Source organism: Heliconius melpomene, chromosome 1 (genome assembly GCF_056956725.1).
Source record: "Heliconius melpomene rosina isolate 202511_hmr_F chromosome 1, ASM5695672v1, whole genome shotgun sequence".
NCBI classification, from domain to species: Eukaryota; Metazoa; Arthropoda; class Insecta; order Lepidoptera; family Nymphalidae; genus Heliconius; species Heliconius melpomene.
The window spans coordinates 13,778,997-13,802,335 of NC_140389.1; the positions used below are offsets into that span (position 1 = coordinate 13,778,997).

The following is a 23,339-nucleotide window of genomic DNA, read 5'->3' on the forward strand; positions in this document are numbered from 1 at the left end:
ATAATGTCACTCTGTTGTAGTTTGGTCTAGAATTATGAAATTTTCACAGCATCTACAGGTAGTAAAGTAGATACTAGTTCAGGAAAAAATCTGAAAACTATACATTTGGTATTAAATGAAAAATTTGAATGGAACAAAATTTGGTATTAAATGAAAAGGCTAAGCTAAGCCTGAATTTTAGAAAAAAGCTCAAGACCTCTAATTTTTGCACGGAACCCTCGGTGGGCGAACTCGACTTGCGCTTGTCCGGTTTTTTAATGGTGGGAACCAGATCGAATTATTAGATACCTATGTTATTAAATTTTCAAGTATCAAGTGTTACACAAACACCTTTTCTACAACTAAGTTTGACTTCACCAGATAGTCAACACATGTCAGGGTATCAGGGTATCCTGCATCATCAGACAAAGCTGGCATTAGATAAGCTGTGCCAACCACTAATGACCAAACTCAATTTCGTATGGGTTTTACTAATCGTGCATGCACCGGTCAATTTCGCCGTGAATGACTCGCCGGCGGAGGCTTTTGTGTCTTCTCCTCGATTCTAATTGAAACTATTTTGGACAGAGGACAATGCGGCATTGTCCGCGTGTCCGGCGGTGTTTGCCGCCTTTATTAATTCAGGTGGGCGTGCCTCGCAGTGGGCGGGGCGAGGCGGCGCGTGGTCGCGGGCCCCGCCCACCGGCGCGGCGCCGCGCACTCGGCGGGAAGCGACCTCGTGCGCTCAGTCGGTCTACTGACGCGACGTCCGGTGCTCATCTTCCGGACTTCTAGATAACTTTTCAGTACAGTTCGACTTATATCGTAAAGTTGATAAGATTTAAGATTGTTGGATTATAGTGGTGTAGAGGTGCTCCTGGTGGGGAGCTGCTGTTGCTGAAGTCCGACCTCACATACACGTCAAGTAAGTGTTGTTATTGTATTTGAAAACTTTTTTAAACTTGCAATAAAAAAAATGTTTTCTAAACATTGAAAGTACTTATGTTATAATGATAAGATGTAAAATTGTTATTTTCTTTTGGTTGTTTCGTTTGGTGTTATTTCTATTTGGTTCGTATAGGTTCATAAAAATAGGTTTAGTCTAGTACTTCAAACAATACTCACTTTGAATATATTTTAAATAATTATTAAATGAATAAATTCCATACGGAAACAAAAAGTCTTCATTTTCATAACAACAAAATATTCATAACGTTCACATTCCTTAAATTACCTATTTACTATAACGCATAATAAAAGAAACCATTACATGAAACATTTAGTAAAATAACGATAACTGAAAATATTAATTAAATTGCCAAAACAAATGCAAATGAAATTATAACCGAGCTGTTCCTTCAAGTGGAACTTGCAACATAAGCACAAACCAGTATCAATTTAAACCACAGCTTTCAATACTTCAAGCAATTTCAACAAATCAATCGTCATCTATTCGGAATGGAGAGGTTTTTTCTAGAAAAAAACGCCCGCCCAAACCGTGTTACCGCGTCCCCCCCGCGAGCCCCCCGCGCGCCGCCCAGCCCCCCGCTCAAATCATCACTGACAATGCCGATTCAGTTTTATTGGATACGATCTTTTTATGGCAATTTGTGGATCGCTTTCCAGTTTCCACGAGTCTTTTGCGAACGGTAATCTGTTCGACAAATGTTTCCTTAACGTTTATATTTGATTTCGTTGCGGGTATTTATTTCAGTTGTTGTTTTTAAATAGTTAAATGATAAGTATTGTGGATTGTGATATTATTTTTATGTTAATTTATTTGGTTTTAGGTGTAAGTGCGTGCATCTAAATATAGACAAAAAATATAAAATGTTTTTGTCTATATTTAGATTATTTGCATCATGCACCAAGGTTTAAAAATCGTCAAACCTCGTTTAAAAATTATTATTATGTCTTGCTAAGGTCGCCAGTTCTAACACGAATATAAACTTTATATCATCTTATAATTGTTTATGTTTGCGAGTTAGTTTTTCTAACTTTATCCTGAAAAGAGTAATACTTAAAAAGTATTAAAAAAATACATTTATTTAGGGTATAGATACCAATAACAATTTATTTCAATATAAATGAAATTAAATTGTAGGTACATTAACATTACCATCTACGTATCAAATCAAAACTAAATTGAAATATCCACAAGACAGTTTCATAATAAATCGAAAAAAAAATACAAAAGTATTCGTTTCAACATAAAAAATACTTGAAATCCGATCTATACGTCAAATTACTAGCAAGTTTACAACGCATATAACAATATAGGTACCTATAGAGTATATAGTTATTTTTATATCGATATTTTTATTCAAAACAATACTAACGAATAAATTTTTATTCGATATGTCAAAGCGGTCACGAAACGATTCTGAAATATTTATTGATTTGATTGGTACCTACCTCCACTAGGAGATATTTTTTTTTCCAATTGTACGCTGTACGGTTTCAAATTATTGTCTATGATATTTTTTGAGATATATACGTTTTTAAAAAATATCGTGCGTTAGAAACGTGCAGGCTTCTATTAATCTATATATATAAAATCGAAAGGTCACTCACTCATCACGAAATCTCAGAAACTACATGTGCTGGGAATCTCAAATTTTGCATAGGAGTTATTTATAGGACGTAGGTGCTCGCTAAGACGGGAATTTGCAATATTCGACTTCTAAGGGGTTGTTTTTGGGGTCGAAAGTTTGTATGAAAGTCCGTTACTACAAATGCTAGGAGTCTCAAATTTTGCATAGACGTCACTAGGACGTAGTCATGGAGACAGAAATTAATAATAACATAGTTCACGCGGGTGAAACCGCGAGCGGGCCGCTAGTAATATATATATTCTTATAATATTTTTCTCTAAATTAAAAGATTTTCTGTAATTTAAAATTGGATAATTTTTTTAATTGAAATTTTAAAATAAAATTAACAACTACTACTAATTCTTTGTCTACTGTCCTACTAATTCCATATAATTTTTAACATGAGCATGTTCCTTTGTCCATGTTTACCCGTTTTCTTCCTGTACCTGTGAGGGAAAAATTAAGCAAAATAGTTAAAAATTTTACGGAACCCTCTTCTTCAGTTTTTTTAAACATATCTATGAATCTATGCTCATGCATTTAATAAGAAATTAATATTTATTTTTTGAACCGACTTCTGTAAAATGAGGAGGTTACCAATTTGATTCTATTATTTTTTATGTTGGTTATTATCTCAGAACTTTTGACTCGATGACCCGAATTTGATGTTATTTTTTTCTCATTTTAATTCGGTCCATTTCTGACAGTGACATCCATGAGAAAATCACATAAGTAATTTACAAATAACTCAATATCACGCCAACCGATTGGAAAGGATTCAAGGGTAGTTTGATGAAAGTTTGATTATATTCTGATGATGGGATCTGCTTGAAATTGAAGAAGTCGCTTTTATTTTGTTAAAAAATATAATTATTGTTGGTGTAACCATTGTGTACACCATTTATTTTAAAAATTGACATTGTGAAACTTTTAATTATTAAATGTCCACAACTTATTTTTATCATTAGTGTTGTTTTAGAAGTTAAATTTTATGGCTTAGGTTATTTATCTACTTACTTATTAATTTATTTATTTTAAACAAAATCTAAAGAAAAAAAGAGTCGTGGCGCAGGGGTTCTAATAATACCTCTAAAACGATTAGTTGTAGGTTCGATCCCCACTCGGGGAAATGAAATATTTATTAAAACATTATATTTCCATTTCTTCACTTTGGTGTCGAGGTAACACTAGGTTCCCTCTGCCCTGCTGTGTGCGGGATACAGCGTGAAATTAAAAGAATTTACCTAATTACTGAGAGTATGGCTATCTATTAATTTCATAAACAGTTGAGCGTATATAGTATTTAATAACGTAAAAATATTCAAGAAAAGAAGTTAAGAAGCAGTTAGAATTGAACATAAAATAGCATTTTATAATTATATTACTTCATTTATGTTCTTTTAAGTTTCAATAATAAATAATTGCTTTTCCTGTACCTACCTCTGAAAATAATTATGTAATATCTGTTATCTTGAAGCATTAGGTATTTCATATATTGTCACCATCTTTTTGCAAAAAATACCCTTTAAAATACCATTTTATGCTTACAAAAGCTATAGTATAATTTAGTTTTCAAAAAATCCACGTTTTATAGCCCCTGATAAGTTTCTTATATTTATAATTTCTATAAACTGTTATTTTTGTGATCTTCAGAACTGTAGAACACACATATACCTATGGTAAAAAAAGGAAAAATTGTATTATTAACAGAAATAACGGCTTAACACAAATTATAAGTTGGTGAAACCCAACATAATTGGTGAAATCCAATATCGCAATTTGTCTTAGAAATAAATAATAATTTTCAGAGAAAAAAATAATTATCGATACCCGATTTGAGAAACCATCACGGTGCTTAGAGACCGCTGACAGACAGACATTGACGCCAATGCACCACGGTAGAGTTAAATTTTATCTTATTAAAAAACATATTATAATCATACCTGATTCTTCTGGCAAATAATTGGTAAACTACTGTATTGGTACCTGGTGTCACTCCGATCTCTATTCACACACTCCTGTTCTATACTTTCCGCTGAATTCTTGAGGCATTGTGTCTTGAGTGACGGAATTTGCCTCGTTACCAGAACGAGAAAATGAAAATATTTAATATTTAACTCCCCGGGTGGGAACCGAAGCCACAACCGTCGCGTTTACAGGCGCACATTTGTGCACCTCTGCCAAGACGACCTGAATTAAATAATTGTTTAATAACTTAATTCATTTTAAATATACATATTACTCACTACTAGTAGTTTTAGTTTCACTCTCTATTAAGTATAGCAAGAACTATCTAAATTCTAAACGAAACTTTTATCAAATGCAACCTAAATTGCACTCATTAAGATTTTCAAATGGAAATTTTTGCCATCTAAACACACCCTTATTGATGCAAATCCTTTCATCCTTTCCAAACAATGCATTCTAAGCAATGTGCTTAGAAAAACTAACGACCGAGAAAATAATAGGCGTTAGGCGTGATGATATCGCATAATGAGGCCGCGCCGATAACGACGCCGCTCGTTACTGCCGATTAGAAGTCACTGTGATACCTGCACGGCGCGCGGCGTCCTAGAGCCGTATAATGCAGTATGTACTCCAGGTCTTCAATATTACTCTATTATATAGAACTGTCAAAATTCTAGGTGTTATACCACCAGGTGAGGATGATTCGTCCATGGCTGTCTGTCGCTCGATGTGGGTATGGGTTTGAATTTTGTTCACGGAAATGTTGGATTTCTGGTGTATTTTCTATATTCCTAAACACAGTGTAATGTATTATCAATATGATTTTTTATTTATTGTTATATTTAAATATTATTTATAATTTCGTATTTTATTTAATTATACATTTTACATAATAGAAAGGCAATTAGAATATTATTCTTTAAATAAAATTCAGACTGTCTGTTACAGCCTGTCTGTCTATCAATACTGCCACAGCTAAAATATGTTATACGAAATATTGCATTTACACATTATTTACTTATTTTAATCATACATTTTTTTTACATTTATATGTATAGCTTCTCATTCTCTATCTCATTATATTGATTGATATTCAATGTTTATTGGATGTTATTTTATACTTATCTTTTGTTTTAAAAAATCATACTAATTTGGATATTACTATTATTGCTATTGATATTATTTGAATCTACTTCAAAAACCTTGTTATGCACCACCAAAGAAAACCAAGTAGGTCTGTATATTTTATTGTAATAAAAAAACTTTGGCCACCGCTCGCTTCACTTGACGTAAAGACAAAAAAACCTTTTGAAAGACAACGATGTATTTTTTTATATTGTAGCACTTGAGACAGTGCTTATAACTACTAAAACTGCTATTATCTATATATATAAAAGGACTTGTCCTCACTGACTGAGGTAAGACACACGCACAACCGTAACCGCTAATGGTAGAACCGTGAAATTTGGACAGATGTTTACTTTCGTATTCTGGACATCCACTAAGAAGGGATTTTGAAAAATTTTAACCCTAAAGGGGTGAAATAGGGGTTGAAAGTTTGTATGGAAAAAAAATTAAATCGGCACCGATTCTTATAAAATTTGAAATTCAGACTCTTAAAAGCATTTAATTGAACACGTGTTTCATGGTTTTCTAGAATTCTCCCCCTAAGGGTGCAAATAAGGGGTTGAAAGTTTGTATGGAAAAATCTTTAAATCGCCACCGATTTTTATAAAATTTGAAATTGAGACTTAAAAATATTTCATTGAACACATGTTTCATGGTTTATTAGAATTCACCCCTAAGGGTCTAAATAAGCAGGCGTAGCTGCGCGCGCCCACTAGTATAGGATAAAAGCATAATAATAATTAAAGATAATTTATTAAAAAATATTTTAGAGACCAAAATTTTGTATGCTATGTGTCATATGTACATGCTTAAAACAAAAATTACCCAACTTAAAAAAATCACAGAATCTTTGAAAGGCTTTTTGTTGTCAGCTTTTAGTAAAATAATAATGTATAAAAATATTTTTACTAGCTACTTTAAAGGATGTTAACACTTCAAATTGCGATACAGGATTATTTAAGGCAATGATTAAATGTTATTATATTTTTAAACATTTATATAGTAAACTTAAGTACCCGACAAACATAATACCATTATAAATTATAACGTTCTGACAAACTCTCCAGCTTGTATAACTGTTTCAAATCAAATCGTAGATTTGAATCATGAGCCGGCACTCGGGCCACTGTACGCGCACTGCATAACGTGCGCGTGACAGTAATGGGGGTGTTGCTGAAATATGACTTAAAATTATGTAAACTAAGCTATATTACAAAATTACTCTACTTGCAAAATTTTAATTATTCTTAAAAAAATAATATTTTGCATCATAATTGTTTTAAATAGATTCGTATATGGATCTACCTACATAAATCTAGCAAAGAAGTAAAAACGTATTTAACAACTTTACTAATGAGATTCAGTTATTAATAGATAAGTACAGAAAAATTATAATTTAAAACAGATTTCGCAACATCAAAAAACAAAATATCTTACAGCGGAGTTTACAAAGCGATTGTACACCTGAAATCAGTGAACACTTCGGTCGGTAACAAGCGAACGCGAAAGGATTCAGTGAGCGCATTAAAACCAGATGAGGGATAAAAGTTCCCGCAAATGATGGTAAATGATCGTTTCAAACGAGCGGTGGATGGTGGATGGTGGATGGTGGTTGGTGGCTGGTGCCGCGGACTAATGACTCTTTATGAATGAATAACGGATCGGTTACAGACGGGATGGGATGTGTCGTGCGGACGCCTCGTTAGCGCTTAGCGGTTGGGCAGCGCAGAGCTGCGTTGGAAACGTGTAGGCTGCGTGCTTATTTCGTTTCTTTGTTAATTTTCGATTTTATTATTATTTATGTAATTTTTTTAGCTTCACGTTATATTCCGCATGTTGCAGGGTAGGCAGAGGGAGTCTAGTGTTAAAACAATCCGCTACCCCAGAAGGCACTGTGTGTTAAGTATGTATTTACTTTCAATTATACACGCACTTTTGAATCGTAATCAGGTCACAAATTAAAAGAATAATATTTATTTCTTATTTTCGCTCTATATCATCAGTCAATGGAAACCAAGCCACATTCCGTCCCCTAAGTTTCTAGACATTGTACGTTTAGACATTGGCGGATCTAAACGTTATTTAGAATAACATATTTCAATAAGAATGTTTAGTTCTATTAACGCCGCCATATTTCAAAACTAAGTTTTATGACTAATATTTATTACCGTTTTCAAAATAACAGTAATGATATATTGCTACAATTAAAACTCACATTCATAACTATAAACCAGAATCGTCACTTAAAAGATTTTTCAGCTGAAATATTGTTTTATAAATTTAAAATGCAACTATATTGGAGACCGCTCGTCTGCGGCGGCAGTGCGGCCGATTGGTTTAGTTAGCAGTGAGCGTCGCGCCTCATTTGCTTGCCGCGACACCAGCGACACCAGCGACACCAGCGACACCGGCCGCGCGACTTTGTCACTACTCTTTTCACCCCGTACAGGTTCTAACTATCTCTGATAAATCGGTGTCATATAAACGTTTACGGAATGCATTTTGATTTGCAAGCCCATTTAATGATGTGTAACTTATAGCCTTCGCTTCGTTTGAATAAATTTTGCTGTAGCTATTAATGGTATAAAGAAATTTGTTATTTTGTGAATGTTTTTTTTTTATTTTATAACTTCTTTTTACTTCTAAAGTTATAGTTGAATACTTCTGTTATTTTATTATTATTAAAATATCATTTTAAATTTTAAATAATAAATGATTTTGTTGGACTTAAGAATGAGCTTTTTGATGGCTATGTTATTTTTGATGATTTGCACCCGAGGATGGTTCGCCTAGAATGCAAGACCATTAAAACCGTTTGCCGATGTCAGGTGACGTGTGGGAAATAGTGGATCGGGTGGGGGAGGGAGTGACGTCAAGAGCTGTCGTTAGCGTTAATGATTTCTTAATGATTGTGCCCGCTACGCTTTGGGTTCGGTTTACTAACTTTAGTATGATAAAAATAATATCTAAATCATTGTTTATTTAAATGAAATTATTTATATTTTTAAGTTTTTATATGATAAGAGGATAAAAATATTATTTAATCAAGGACAAGAGTTCACAAAATTATGAAATTTAAACAACTATCTTTAGCTTAACATTGAAAAATAGAACTACATAGAAGTTTTTAAGCAAACCTGAAAAGTGAGGTAGTAGTGAAAGCTGATAGCAATGACAGTACACAAGGATAAGACGAGTTATCGGTGTAAGCGGATCAAGTGGCGTGCGGCGCCGCTGGCGACCATTAAAATAATCAATGCCCGCGAAATATCGAGGGCTCCCACTAATGACATTGGGAAAACAAAGCAATGGGGTCTGCCACCGGCGCTGCGAGGTTAGATTTATAGATACCTACTGCAGTCATTGTTCAACACTTGTCTATGAGTGTAGGCACTTGTAAACCTATATTATAAGAATTTTACAAAAAACATGTTGGTACATGCATTTGAAAGTATATATAGATTAAGATATAAATAATGTATCTGATAAAGTCTTCTAGTCTTCTAGCAGACAGGTTTGGTATTTCAGAGCTTATTTTCTAAAATGTAAAATAAAAACAACTTTAAAAAAAGCCATTCGGGGCGCAGGTAAAAAAAGCTTAAAAAAGAAATTTCTGAATGTCTTATTTTTTAACATAATTGACAAAAAATAAAATGTTAAATTATCTTTTTCAAAAATAAGGTAATAAAATTGACCTAGAAAGTCTTGTACACGAAGAAAATGCTTAAAATGAGATATATTTTATGATATTGGAAATATAAAGAGGTTTTACGAGTTTCGAGTGAAATTTATTTTCCAAACTCCGCTCATAATAGGTTAATTCACGCGGAAGATGTTTGCGGAGCGCCGCGCTCGCGTCCTCTTGTTTTTCTTGCTAAATGAAATTATTGCGCGAATAAAATATTTTACCGTCTGTCAATTTGCCTGGTTCACTTCGTCGAAGCGCTCCGACGGATATTAAGCAGAGGTTAACATTTTATTTGCACGGAGTTATTGCCGAATACCGCTTCGGCGTGATGTTGTAAAATTCTCTTTGGTACGCTCGTACCCCATTATTACTTGCAAGACAATGCCTCTAACAGAGCGGAATATGTTTATTTCTTTCATGGTGCGTTAAAACAATTTTAAATTGCAACAAAATATATTATTTTTAAGGGAAAAATAAAAATGCAATGCGGTTGTAGAAATTTTCAATAGTTCGTTTCAATTCATATTTAATAAAAATAAAGTTAACTTTTGATTTAAAATAGAATTCCTTAAATTAAAATGCTTACATCTTGAAAATAACAACGCGAAAGTGAATCATTTTTCCCCTAGCGATATGAATATTCATTTAAAATAAAAGGAATAATATGTAGATTGAATTGGAGCAGAGCTCGAACAGCGGGATGGTTAGAGGGCGCGTCAGATTGAATGAACCTGTGATAGCAGCGGAGTTGTATGCAACAAAGCTGGTGTAATTGGTGCATTGTGGGCGGCCGCGGGCGGGCATCGTTAGCCTTTCTTTCGTAGACGCGGTTTTGTCCGGGCTTGTTAATTAACTATGAAATTAATTGATGCTGCAAAGTTTCCGAGTGAAACTTGAATTAATTGGCACGTCCGACTTCAGTCTAATTAGGAGCCCGAGGCTTTTCAGTTTTCAGTATCGCGCTCGTTGAAGCCGTGAAAAACACATACAAAAGTGTTGTGAGTGAACGGTTTGCGCTCGGGAATGTTCGTATCAAAGTGCAGCTGAACCGCTAATTGCGACTCGCTGCGGCTCTAAGATAGTGAATGCGTCACTAGTCACTAGTCACTACTACCAGCTATAGCTGCTTGCTGTTACTAAAAAAACAATAAGATTGGAACACCATACAGTCCATATAAATGAAATGTCACATGACACTTTTGCTGATAAAAAGTAAGAGCTCCTGTTGTGTACAATTTTTCAATCAAGTAGGCAGGTAACTTTTTAATTCAACCCATCACAGTTAAATTAAAAAAGTACATATACATATCTATATAATAGATAGGATCTTTTTTTTTAAATGTTTAGGTGTGAGACTTTGGCCACTTAATTTATATATGTAAATAAACACCAATACACAACAATTTATATTAAGAAAAAACCGTACAAGTGCGAGTCGGGCTCGGCCGGCGAGGTTTCCGTAAAAAAATTAGAAGCCTCGAGCTTTTTCTAAAATTCAAGCTTAGCTTAGCCAGAGCCCTTCCAACTTATACCTCACTTGAACTAGAGGTTTAAAAACCAAATTTGGATTTAAAGTCGATACCTACAACTGTCCTTGAGATAAAGGCTCTTGACAGGGACACGGACAGACAACAAAGTATTATACTTATAAAGATTGGTTTTTTCCTTAAAAGGTAAGGTAGCGTTTTTCCAAAAACGCTAAAAATTAAATAATGTTTAATTCTGAAATCTTTAATACAAAAAATATGTAGGTACACACATGAGAAGCAGCAGTACTTTGTTAGTCTCTGATTCTCAAAAGTCTTGGTATCACGTACAATATATTAAAGGGCTCCGATAAGGTATGTCTTGAGGCTACGGCACTTAATAATTAGCATACATTTTGAATTATCAGAAATGACCCTCCGATACCCCTAATTACACGTTGCTCGCTATCGTAGCTCGCGGTAATAAATAGATGATTGTTTATTATACGTTTCCGATCTCCGATATGTATGTAGTGAATCATACTTTACAACTTTTACGTGTTAATTGACTTTGGTTGTTTCGTGTGGTGTAGTGCGAATTACGTTGTTGTTAATATATTGAATTTTAGGTTTTTTTTATTTTAACGCTTTTTACATGTATTTTTTTAATTGATGCTTTTTGAAGGTTCATTATCGGCCCATTTTATGAGACACTACGTTTTGAGTTTTGAGTTCTAAATTATGTCCACAATTTGCATTTGCATATTAAAACTCATAATTAATAAACAGCACTCACAGATTCTGCTCTTTACTATGACAAAGTTCTACTTTCATGTGAAAGGAATGATTAAAGATGAATTGTCTATCATTACTTTCTTAGGCAAAACATTTAAATACTAGACTTCACTCCCGTCTTTGCATATTTCAGAGTCAGAAAGAGTACTTAATTTCCACTGCTGTTCTTTGACTCAACCAGACCGGGAAAATTGTGTGAATGCCCAAAAAACTCCAGCCTGTAAGAGAATAAAATCTAGGACCTCTGGCGTATTTTGCGGTGCCAAACTTGCATCAACAAACCTGCTATGTTCTCCAATCACAATAGATTTTTATATTCCCTTTAACTAAATAACGGTAAATAAATATGATGAAAATATCGGAGCAAGCGAAAGCTTAGGTGAAAATGGTGGAATATATCCAATCATTCAGTTTGTGCGACCGTCCTAGTGCGTCTCAACAGGCTTACGCTCACGCTCCAGAGGTTTCAGAATAAATACTTACTTTAAGAATACAGGAATAAATTCATAAAATAACAATATATATATGTTGGTATTTATAAAATAATAATATTTTTAAATAAACTAAGTAGAATATATAACAGAAATAGGTAGGTACGATTAAATTAGAAAAACATAGAAATTTTATGATATCCGAGTCGAGTCTAATAGTTATAAAAATATGCATATTTAGATGAACATTAGTGAAGTACCTATTAAATATTTATTACCTAACTGATCATACAAATAAATTTACGAACAAGTTTTATATATTTAACTAAGGAATATTTAAATAAAATACGATACAATAACACTATATTATTTGAGGAAATATAATATTACATACTGCAAAGTTCAGCTTTTCCAGTAGGTACTTAATAGCAAGACGAGCTTAACGACATGTAAGGAGACGCTGTGCTGGTCGACTGGTCGTTCAGCGCGAGACAAGATGTCCTAAAGTCACACGTAACCAATAAATGCGATATTTTTATAATATTTCAAGTGCATTGCAGTGGAGTAGTGGAGTGACCGTTAATGACCTGTCCGGTAATGCAAAATCACCTCGTTAGCGGGGGCCATTGTCGCGGTAAGAGTTCTCCATTTTGCCGAGATAATGCCGTCTTATTCAAAGGGTCTTGGCCTTGATAGTTAAGTTGTGCGATTTGTCTTGTATTCTTCAGTAATAACAATTTATTGTGAGATTAGCGACTGGTTCCGTGATGGGTTAAGTTTTGGGGGGAAAACGTTAATGTGGATTTTTATTGTTACTGGCGAAATAAGTACGAGAGATAGAGCGTCAGTCATAATTTTCAAATAATATTTATATGAAATTTAAGAAAAATTATGTAGCTTTCTTAAAGAAAATAAAAATTAATTATTCTGTAATAAGTTACATCCAAACTCCTTCCGTTAAATCAAAATGAACAACTTTCATACGCCGGACTGTACGGGTAATGTATGCAGATACATTAGTATGCAGCTCTATCATAATATTCAATGTTAGTTATTGAACAAGTACAAGCACAAACATTTAGGAATGCCTAAGAACGAGTTTAAACGTATTCAATATATGGATAGCAAATGATCTGAGCCAAACTCCCTGCTTGTAATTTTATTAAAACAAATATAACCTTCTACGTGAAATATATTCCACAATTATGATGCTAATGATGAAAAATATGTAGAGGCTTACTACAAATTGCTACTCGATGAGGACTTAGATAGTTCTCAAACAGCTTCATTTGTTTAATTTTTTTTTATTGTGTGTATAATATTTTTTTCCATTATTCTCGTATTTTCAAAGTGAGCAGAGATAGTCGAATGATTTTGGAGAATTGCCGAAACTTTTAAATATAAATTTTACATAAGTTTAAGTTACAATTAATTATGTAAGATTTTCTATTTATATAACAACATTAATTAGATGAATCATTTATGATGTGTTAAATTTATTACTTATAAACTTCATCACCAAAATATATCAAAGATGTTCAACTTTTATATTTAAATAGACAAATCAAATCTAGACATGCCAAAGACAGTCAAATTAGGAAAAATAACGTAGAAAAATAAAGTGATTTTAATAACAAAAAAATAAGAAAGGTAAAAAAAAGTAATGATATGGGATATCATTACTTTTCAAAAAAAGAAATGTAAAATGTAGCTTAAGTTGGGTATGAGATGAAAGTATACTAACTTGTGGATATATTAAAGCCTGTACGTTAAATTTTACCTATTATCTAAACTTAAACTGCAGCTGTAGCTTAATCGATCGATAGTACCAGTAATTCTATAGTCCCATTAATTGTAATAAAAATTCCAAATATTTATTATTTATTATTAAAAGCGCAAAAGATTTCCCATCCTACTTAATATTTTTTCACTCCAAAAAACCTAAGCCCTTATGCCTAGGTACAAGAAACGTCTTTTATTACATAGGAATAAATCATTTCTTATTATCGAGTAAATGCAAGTGTTACATTTGTCAAAACTTTAACTTTAACTTGACACGGAACGGCACTTAAATTTTAAACGACAACAGCGTGCCACACAACAATATTATAAACAACAATAAGCTATTAGACAAGTTGTGGAATTTTCCGGTTGTTTTCGATTCACACCGATTGCTATTGTCGACTCAGTCATTCCATGGGCCATAACTCTGGCGAGAGCCGCGTCGAGTGGGGTCTATGGCCTATGTCGCTATGGTATCGTATATTCACGGTACCTATATTTACGGGCCCTATAATGCCCGAGATTTATCGAGAACGGCGTAATTAGCGGTCGAACCGATTTATATCCGATTCACAAGTCGAAGCGAGTCGAAGCGAGTCGCAGCAACTTTATTAAAACAGATTTATAGACTATAATGAGGCATTTGAACTTTCCACACCCGTTAATTTGTTAAATTAAAGCTTATACTTTGTGTACCGCTATATATAACAACAAAGTATATCAAATATATTATTTTCTAAAGCAGTTACACTAAGTTAAATCGATGTTTATCTGTCATAAATTAGTATAAATATGGTGGTGCAGGAGAGTGCGCCCGCGCCGGCGCCGAGGGCGAGCGTAAATCACGCACAACTGCTTATTAAGTTGTTACAGTCGCCATGTTTGTTGCCCACGCGTGCGCCCCCCCTCCCCTCTCCGCGATATGTCCAGGCCCTTAAGAATAATCATGTTCTTTCACTATTATTTGGCTGGTTATTCTTATTTCACATATTATACAGAACTTTCATACCGATAAATTAAGTCTAGGCCGAATATTAAAAAATATATATTTCTACATTTACATATTAAATACAATTTACTCTTTTAATATTTTACATTATACATTTTTAGACCTAATCTTAAAAAAATATTATAATTACTTAATTTTTGAACTCTTAATGAATATCACAGCAAAATTTAGAAAATGTAAAAACCTACGTATATAACCTTTTTAGACTATTATACACAACTAATTCTAACATTCTTTCTTAATAAACTTTAAAATAACAAAACACTAGAAAAACCTACTGATATTTTGTATGTTATTGAATACCAAAGTTATGACGCCGAGCTTTTTGCAGCAGTTCCACCGTTGCTATTGTGAAAGACGATAGACTAGAACGTTCTGTTTCTTTGTAAGCGCAGACAACAATGAGCCATTACGAATTAGCCATCGATTTATCTGCCAATAGTTTTCCTTTTCACGGGGCTCTCCGGTCCACGCCCCCCGTCGTAGGCGGCTCGATACAAATACTGCACAATATTTGCATTTAATAATAATCACTGAAGTAACTGATCGATGATTGCAACGTTGTTCTTGTCGGAATTTGTTTTATTTTATTGTTATATTTTTACATCCAAATATTTAGAGGCCAGTCGTGGCGCAGGGGCACAAGGTGTGACTGTAAAAACTGGTTGTGGGTTCGATCCCGACTCGAGATGAAAATATTTGTTTAAAATTCATATATCCATTTCTTCTTTTTAAAATATACCGAATGTTTTATTTTTTTGTACAAAATAGATTGTCATTTCCATTTCCAATTATGGATATACTTCCGCTTTTGATGTTTTCATAATAAACTACTTAATAACATTAAAATAGTTCTAATATGTAGCGCAAGATGTATTTTATGGTAAAGATAAAGCTCCAATCTCCATACAAATGTGTTTGGTTGATTAACTAAAGTAATTACTGCTGTAATTTAAAGATGACAATATATACTTCAAATAATATTTAGAATAAAAAATCATTACAAAAAAAAATTATAATAAAAAAGAAAATTATAAAATCGAATTTGTCAATATCTTATAATATTGTTGGAGCATCGGTTATTACAACCGATCACGTCTGGCCTCAGTGATGGTAATATGAATGTTTTTTATATCTGACCTGCGTGAACTCTGTCAATTTTATTTTGTGTTTTTACGAGCTTTAATGCGATTTTTTATTTTGTAATAGTACTTGAGAGATGGTGAACGATAAGTGTATCTTCATAAAATATCTTTTGAAAAAAGGAAATCATTTTTGTCGTGTATAGGAACGTCATTGTTGCTTCAAAGAATACCGATACGACAGTTACGTATGCCGAGTCTTACTTTGCCAGAATGGAGAAATGTATCTTCAGCTTCACGCTGTCTGTACCTTTCCCTAGCGGCGTAGCCAGAAAGAACTACGAGTAAGCGCCAAACGCCTCGGACGGAGAAATGTAAATAATTATAAATATAAACTTTCTTCCGAGTGAAGATCAAATCCAAAACCGTCGCATTTACAATCAGATACTGCTGTAGGGCAGTCCACCATTCCTAGAAGGATTTGCTAATAAGTTCTAATTCTAATACACAAACACATGTTCCAAAGATTTTACATCGTCATTGCAAGCAATCGCGATAGGATCTGCTGGAGACAGTTTGTCCGTTCCAGGTGTACTATAAAAAAGATTCCATAATTAACATGATTTTCAGACATGAAAGAAGCACACTGACAACAGAGTAAGAGGGAAGAATACAAATGTACCAACTTAAATACCTATTTATAAAATTCAAAACAAAATTCTGTGCAAATTAAAAAGCTCATTTAAATCTTAGTCAAAACACATATCTAATATTTAACATTACATTATTTAATGAAGTTTTTTAATACAGTCTAATGTCATTTTATTCCCTATGGAGTTTGTATGATAAATATTAATCTATATGTACATTTTTACATCACACACATACACCTATTTCTCCGTTTTCTTTTTTTAGCTTTATCGTGCATGTAGCAGAGTAGGCAGAGAATACTGCGTATTGAGTGGCGGAATCAAACGTCTCCTACGTCACGACTGTCCTCAATATACCGATATATCTAATTATACATGTTCTATAATTAATAAATAAATCAATATATTAACTAATTAATTATGCGGTAAACCAATGAGACGCTGTAATTTCCCACCAAATGTTGAATTTTTATATTACTATTAAATAGCTAGTAATTTATCTATTTTCTCTATTGCATCTATTCAAAAAATATACATAATTATATAAGATTTAAAAGTAAATTTTACTGTCATATTTTTATAATAATCTGTCAACCTGACCCCGGTAACAGGTAGACGATTCCCGTCAACTTAAAGATGTCTTTAAACATAATTTTACTGATAATTAAACTAACATAAACAATTATACACCTCCTATATAAATCAGTTCCATTTATTATAAGTTATAATTAAAAATAAGGTAATCACTGACATAGAGACGTGCCCCTCCCCCCACAGGTACAAGCCTCTTTACTCCCGCAGTCATTGGGTAAAAGACTGCTATTTGAGCACCAGAGTTGGTGCTGTAATAAACCTCGTTACATGTACATGTTACATGTGATGTGACGTCATTACTCTGGTTTTTTCGCAATTTGTCGGGAAACATTAATTAAAACACTCCCTCGGTATTTGAGACACTGAAGCGACTTATATAAGACTGTTGGTACAACGCGATCGAAGACAAAATAGATTTTTAAAATAAAAATAAATATTAATTCATGCATATATAGAGATAATCTGGTTTTGACAAGTATTTTTTTATTTTGATTGAGATAAGTAGAAATGTTGTTTTTTGTAATAATTTGTAAATGTCCCTATTTGATATAGTATTCGCTATTGTGATATATTTATCCTACTAAATTTATAATTACTAATTAATTAATATTTATTAATAATAGGAATACCTATATTTATACTTACATATAATTAGTTTGCAATCAGAACACGGTCCGCGAGCTTGGTGTGTCTCAAACTTAGCACGTCGTCATTTCCTCGAAAGTAATTCAAATGGAATCGTGTGCGCCGTTATTAAATATTTCATAACTTACCTCCCCCCTGGACCCCTCGCCCCTCCACCCGCTCGCCCTCTGTTTCACGGCCGCCTCCCCACCAACCGCATATTAAAGTCATAAAAAAGGGTTGTTTGATCTATCCCCTAAAACAATTTACATATCTCCGCTCAGGCCGTCGCTAAATTATTTAATTAAGAGAGGCATAAGTTTTTATTATTTTAATATGGCGGGCATAAAATTGTGTTAATGGAACGACGCCGCAGTGGCCTTAATTCCGACCCCCAAACCGCGTGATTATAAACGCCGTGAGGATGAGCGGAGCACTCGAAATAACCTATAGTTCCTTTAATAAATTATGATATGTATTAAGTAAGCGAATACTAAGAGGATTTAATAAAATCTCAACGTCTTTGATGTAATCTTTTGAGAGCTTTTATCGTACTCTGAGATATTAAAGCGTGAAGTTTCATGCTTAACAAAATGTATGAGGGAAAAGTCATTTTTTAACTTTGGGCATAACGATAAACGTAACATTAATTATCTAGACCTAGCTTACATATTTCTATTACTTTTACTTTATCGACAACCAGAATTTATTTTATTTAAAACAAAATAATAACATGACAATATAAAGAATGTAACGGCAACACGCTGTACCATTCTATGACAGCTAGAATTTTCATTAAAAACCATTTGAAGTTGTTCTGTGGGAAGTCGCGGCGAGAACGGTAAGCACAATAAAAAGGTGTCCCAGGAATGTTTGTTACTACACCGCCTCGGTATTTTAAACAGTTTGCAATGAAAATGGTTATATGCAATTGCAGGCGTCCAATTTTCGTAGTCTCTATAGCATTTTTGTTATAAATTATTTTGACAAAAACTTGAGGTTAAATTGTAGATTTGTCGTAAAAAAGATATTTGTACGTTTTTAATAATGCAACCATTATTTTCAAACATATATTTTAATTTAACATATACTTTAATAATTCTGTTTACAATGTAGTGGAATTATAGTGACAAAAATAAAAAGTATATTTTCGAGATATTTGCAAATAATAAAAAAAACTCATAATTACATGTAGAGCACAGAACATTAACAAGCGAGCATTCAGACGGGTGGTGTTTCTGACCACCCCAGGTTAATGAGAGCATTTTTATGTGTTTTCACATCGAGGAATGTAAATTCGGCGGTCACCAGCTTGTAACTTACCATTCTTTTAATTCCTTCGCTTTTTCTCTTTAAGCCCTATGACTGTAAGCCGAAATTCATTAACCGTCTCTTGTACTTTAGGACCCACTCGTTTATGTTTTTTATTGTTCTCTCCAACACATAAACTTAAGGCAGGGTTTTTGTGGATTAGGACAAGATTAAGGTAAATTACGTTTGCCCATTGTTTTGTTTATGCCTATAATTAATGGGCCCTTTATTTAAATATTTGCGTTGAATAAGGAACTTATACTGTTTATACTATTTATTAATATAAGATTTCAAATTTGTTTTTTTTATATTGAACATAATTATTATCATAAGAATTTCAAAAAGTGCAGTATATATCGAGAAAGTAATTATCAATGACCTTATTATATAGACGTACTCTGCACTGAAATAATTAAGAACGCAACCTCCTGAAAAACATAAAAATCCAATACAATGTTTGCGCTTTCACACAAATTATTTTATAGTAATCAATCAGAATTGCGCGCAACGAGCCCAGTGCCCGCCAAATTGCGACGACCGAGTCAACCATGTTTTCATTCCATTTTTTATATCGAATATTTAAAATGGAAACGTGCAATTTATTTCATTCACTCGCAGGTGATTACTTATGATGTGCTTGTTAACTGCATTTCACGGGTTACACTCAATTCTGATTTTTTCGCACGAACATTCTTGATTGGGACGGTTTGTACGGATCGCAAAAACAAAATTGGATCAAATATTTAACACTTATTACACTTAAATTTTAATTATATTTTAGATTTACAGGTAAAAATAAAAAGATTTACGTGAAATGTCCAACGGAGCATAGTGTTTCGTAAAAGGTTCCACTTCCAGAGTCGGTCGAAGCCTCGAGGCAGGCTCAATTACGCGAGCTCACCGTTCAGCCAATAATTGGCACCGGAGTCCGCAGTCCGGGGTCCGAGGTCCGCGACAAAGCGCCCACAATGGGCCATGATTAATTTTCCAACTACACCCGAATCCTAACTGGCAAACACGCGACGCTACTACTAGCACCGAATCCGGAGAACTGCTCTTCAATTTAATCATACATACGTGTGTTTATTGACATTTTGTGTTGCCACTATAAATAAATATTATATTGACAAATTTAAACTAAATTACTTTTAGCAATTTTTAGTAATAAATTAATGATATTTAATATTAATTTAATAAATTATTTAACTCGGCATTTTGAACATTTTACAATATTTCGTGGTTAAAGCGCTATGGAAAATTCTGGCTTAGAATTGGATATAGAAATCAACAAAAATGGAAAATTTTATAGTATTTTCAAGTAGCACTTTGAATTGTGAATAGAAGAAATAAGAGAAAACAAAAAATACAGTTCGAAATGTACAAAAATAAACAATATGTATATGTACGTTCTATTGAGTTTTAGATGATTGAAAGCTAAATCGTTTTAGTTAAACCACAAATATTTCAAACTCTATGGTTCAGATTTTAAAAAAAATTAAGATATTTACACGCTCTGGTGCTATAAAATACAGCTTACGAATTCTATAGGAACAAAATACGAAAATATTGTTATTTTAAAGTACCACTCTAAAATAAAATGGTTAAATGAAATGTACCTACATCATAAATAAATAATATCTGTCTACGCTATTTCCTTTTACTAACTAAAGTTAAGAGAAAATGCTCGTTAGCCTAAATTTGTACTTACTAATTACTATGATTACTTGAGAAGTGTAAAGTAAATATACAAATTGAACTACAGTAAGAATACAGATATATAACAAAAATATAATTTTAAATATACATATTTTAAGACTCGTAAACCTAACCTAACGAATACTTAAATATAGTAGTAAATTCGAAACGAAATGTATTCATTAATGATAATGATATACATGAATAATTAATATGGACTTGGTTAAATATGTGTAAATATTATTATTATTTACTTATTATCTTCAATTTCATACTTCCTTTATTTTGGGAAAATGTAGTTTGTCCTAGCAGCGTCACAACAGCATAAAAATATATTATAAGAAAAAGCCTAATATTATTGAATAAATGAAACATATTGTTTATAATTTCCATTATTATTTCTTTTTATTAAAAAAAATAAACGAAATAATTACCTGTAAAGTTACCCTGGCTCACAATTACGACACATGTAAAAAAATAATGACCATTAAATATATAACGAGTATCTCGGCGACTCCAAAAAGTTTTCAAATTTGGCAGAGTTTGAGAACTGGCCCGTGGCGGTTCAATTACGAGAGCGAACCGTTCAGCCAATAATTGGCGCTGGAGTTCGCGACAAACCGACCGCGCTGATTAATTACCGAATTCTAACTCGTGGACGTATACGTATATGCATAAAAATCCTTGTATTGTGCTAGGTATGTTTCGAAACTTTGGCTTTCCAATGGATTGGGACTTCTGAATGAAATAACACCTTGGAATACGACTTCGGTTTATTATTCAATCGGAGGTAGCGCGTGGTCTAAAAGCTACAATAAAATCGAAATAGTGGTACATACCTCAAAATAATAACAACCTAAAGAGATATGCCTATCATCATTTACACGTAAATGCAGCAAAAACCATGCATACATGCTCGTGTCTTTTGGGACGGTAGACCGTAACTAAGTGGTCTTGACACAATGATCCTGTAAAACTGCACTTTTTTCCTTTTAAGATAGGGAACACTAAAAATTTTAAATACATTTCAATTGTATGTCTCTCATAAAGTTGACATATGCAGTGGATAATATCAGAGCACAATCTAAACACATCACGTAATTCATTCTCATTAGCACAACTCCATTAGAATATAGTTTATATATATGCTAATATATTTGCTTGTTTACAATTATACAAATATTAAATACAATGATTCTGTCATGTCATTCCTAGGAAAACGATTCTTATTCATTTGAGGAAGATTCTTATTCATTTAACTTGCACAAGATCAATAACTTTTAATGGTTGTCCTTATTAGTGTTGCTTTATATTTTTTTACTACGTTTGTCCTCATAGTCTTACTTTATTTTATTGTATTTTTACTCTTCTATATGTAGGGTATTGTATTTAATCAATTAAGCAAATACATGACTTTTAGATAAAGTGTATTGTATCCGTTGACATCGTTAGATGTGAAAATGGGCAAACTTTATAGAAAAGTAGGTATTTCAAAATTTGAAAAGTATAATCTACAATGAATCTTATTCTTAGATGATTGAGTATTAAAATAGTTCTGTAGATTTTTCTTAATACAAAAATCTGAGATCCCTAAGTCTCTAGTACTGTACTATCTTAAAAAAATAAATTAAATAACAAATTATGTGTAACCCTATACGGTGTCATATATGACAGGAATACAAATATTTCATTATAAATTTTACTTCATGACGCAACAAATTTTATATATATTTTTTTATTATTTACAACAAATAGCATTAAAACATTACGTATTGTAGCCAGATCTTTATCTGGTTCCTTATGGAGGACCAACTCTGCCAAAAATGTACAAAAAAATTAACTCTCAATTCAACAAAAGAAAACAATTGAAAAATAGAACTCCAATTGGAAAGCTACATACCTGCTGACATACGAGTATATATAAAAGTAGGTACGCATTGAAGAAACTAAATTACATTCCACCATCGTATAAAAGTGTCTTAAGTTTTGATTACAATGATTAATGTATTTGCCAATCAACTAAAATGAAATAGTTCCTCGTAGTCATATTATTAAAGCTAGCTGAGTGTTAATTGAATCCCAGTATCAGATCTGCCAGTGGGCCAGCGCCCACTGCGAAGGAAATTAAACGTCATTCGGTCACTTTCTTCCAGCACAATGCAGATTAATCTGCAGAGAAGTCATTATTAAGACCGCGTCGTAAATAGGATGCTTGGTTTGCGATTGTAAGCAGTTTTTACTTTAATTACTCTTTAAGATATTAAAATAGAAGTAGATCTATTTTATGCTGTTTTATAATATTATTATTAATTCCATAAATTTCATAATTATGACATCAGAGAACACTCTTCTGACATTCTCTACTTTCCGCCGAATTCTGGAGGCATTGTGTGTTGAGTGGCGGAATTCAACGCCGCGCTTTGCCTCGACACCAGAGCGAAGAAATAAAAATATTAAATATTCAATTTCCTCGGATGGTAATAGAGCTCACAGCCTGTCACGTTTACAATCCCACGCTTGGGCACTGGCACACACTACTGGCC

At 32.9% G+C, this 23,339-nt stretch overlaps 1 protein-coding gene across 1 annotated transcript in view; it reads left to right on the top strand.

Moving 5' to 3' along the window:
- Window positions 1-743: 743 nt before the first annotated feature.
- LOC146541595 (LIM domain transcription factor LMO4) overlaps window positions 744-23,339 on the top strand; it is a 121,295-nt gene continuing 98,699 nt past the window's right edge. The window contains exon 1 of the mRNA XM_085189502.1: window positions 744-904. The gene's annotated coding sequence lies outside the window, so the exon portion shown is untranslated. The remainder of the gene's footprint in view (window positions 905-23,339) is intronic.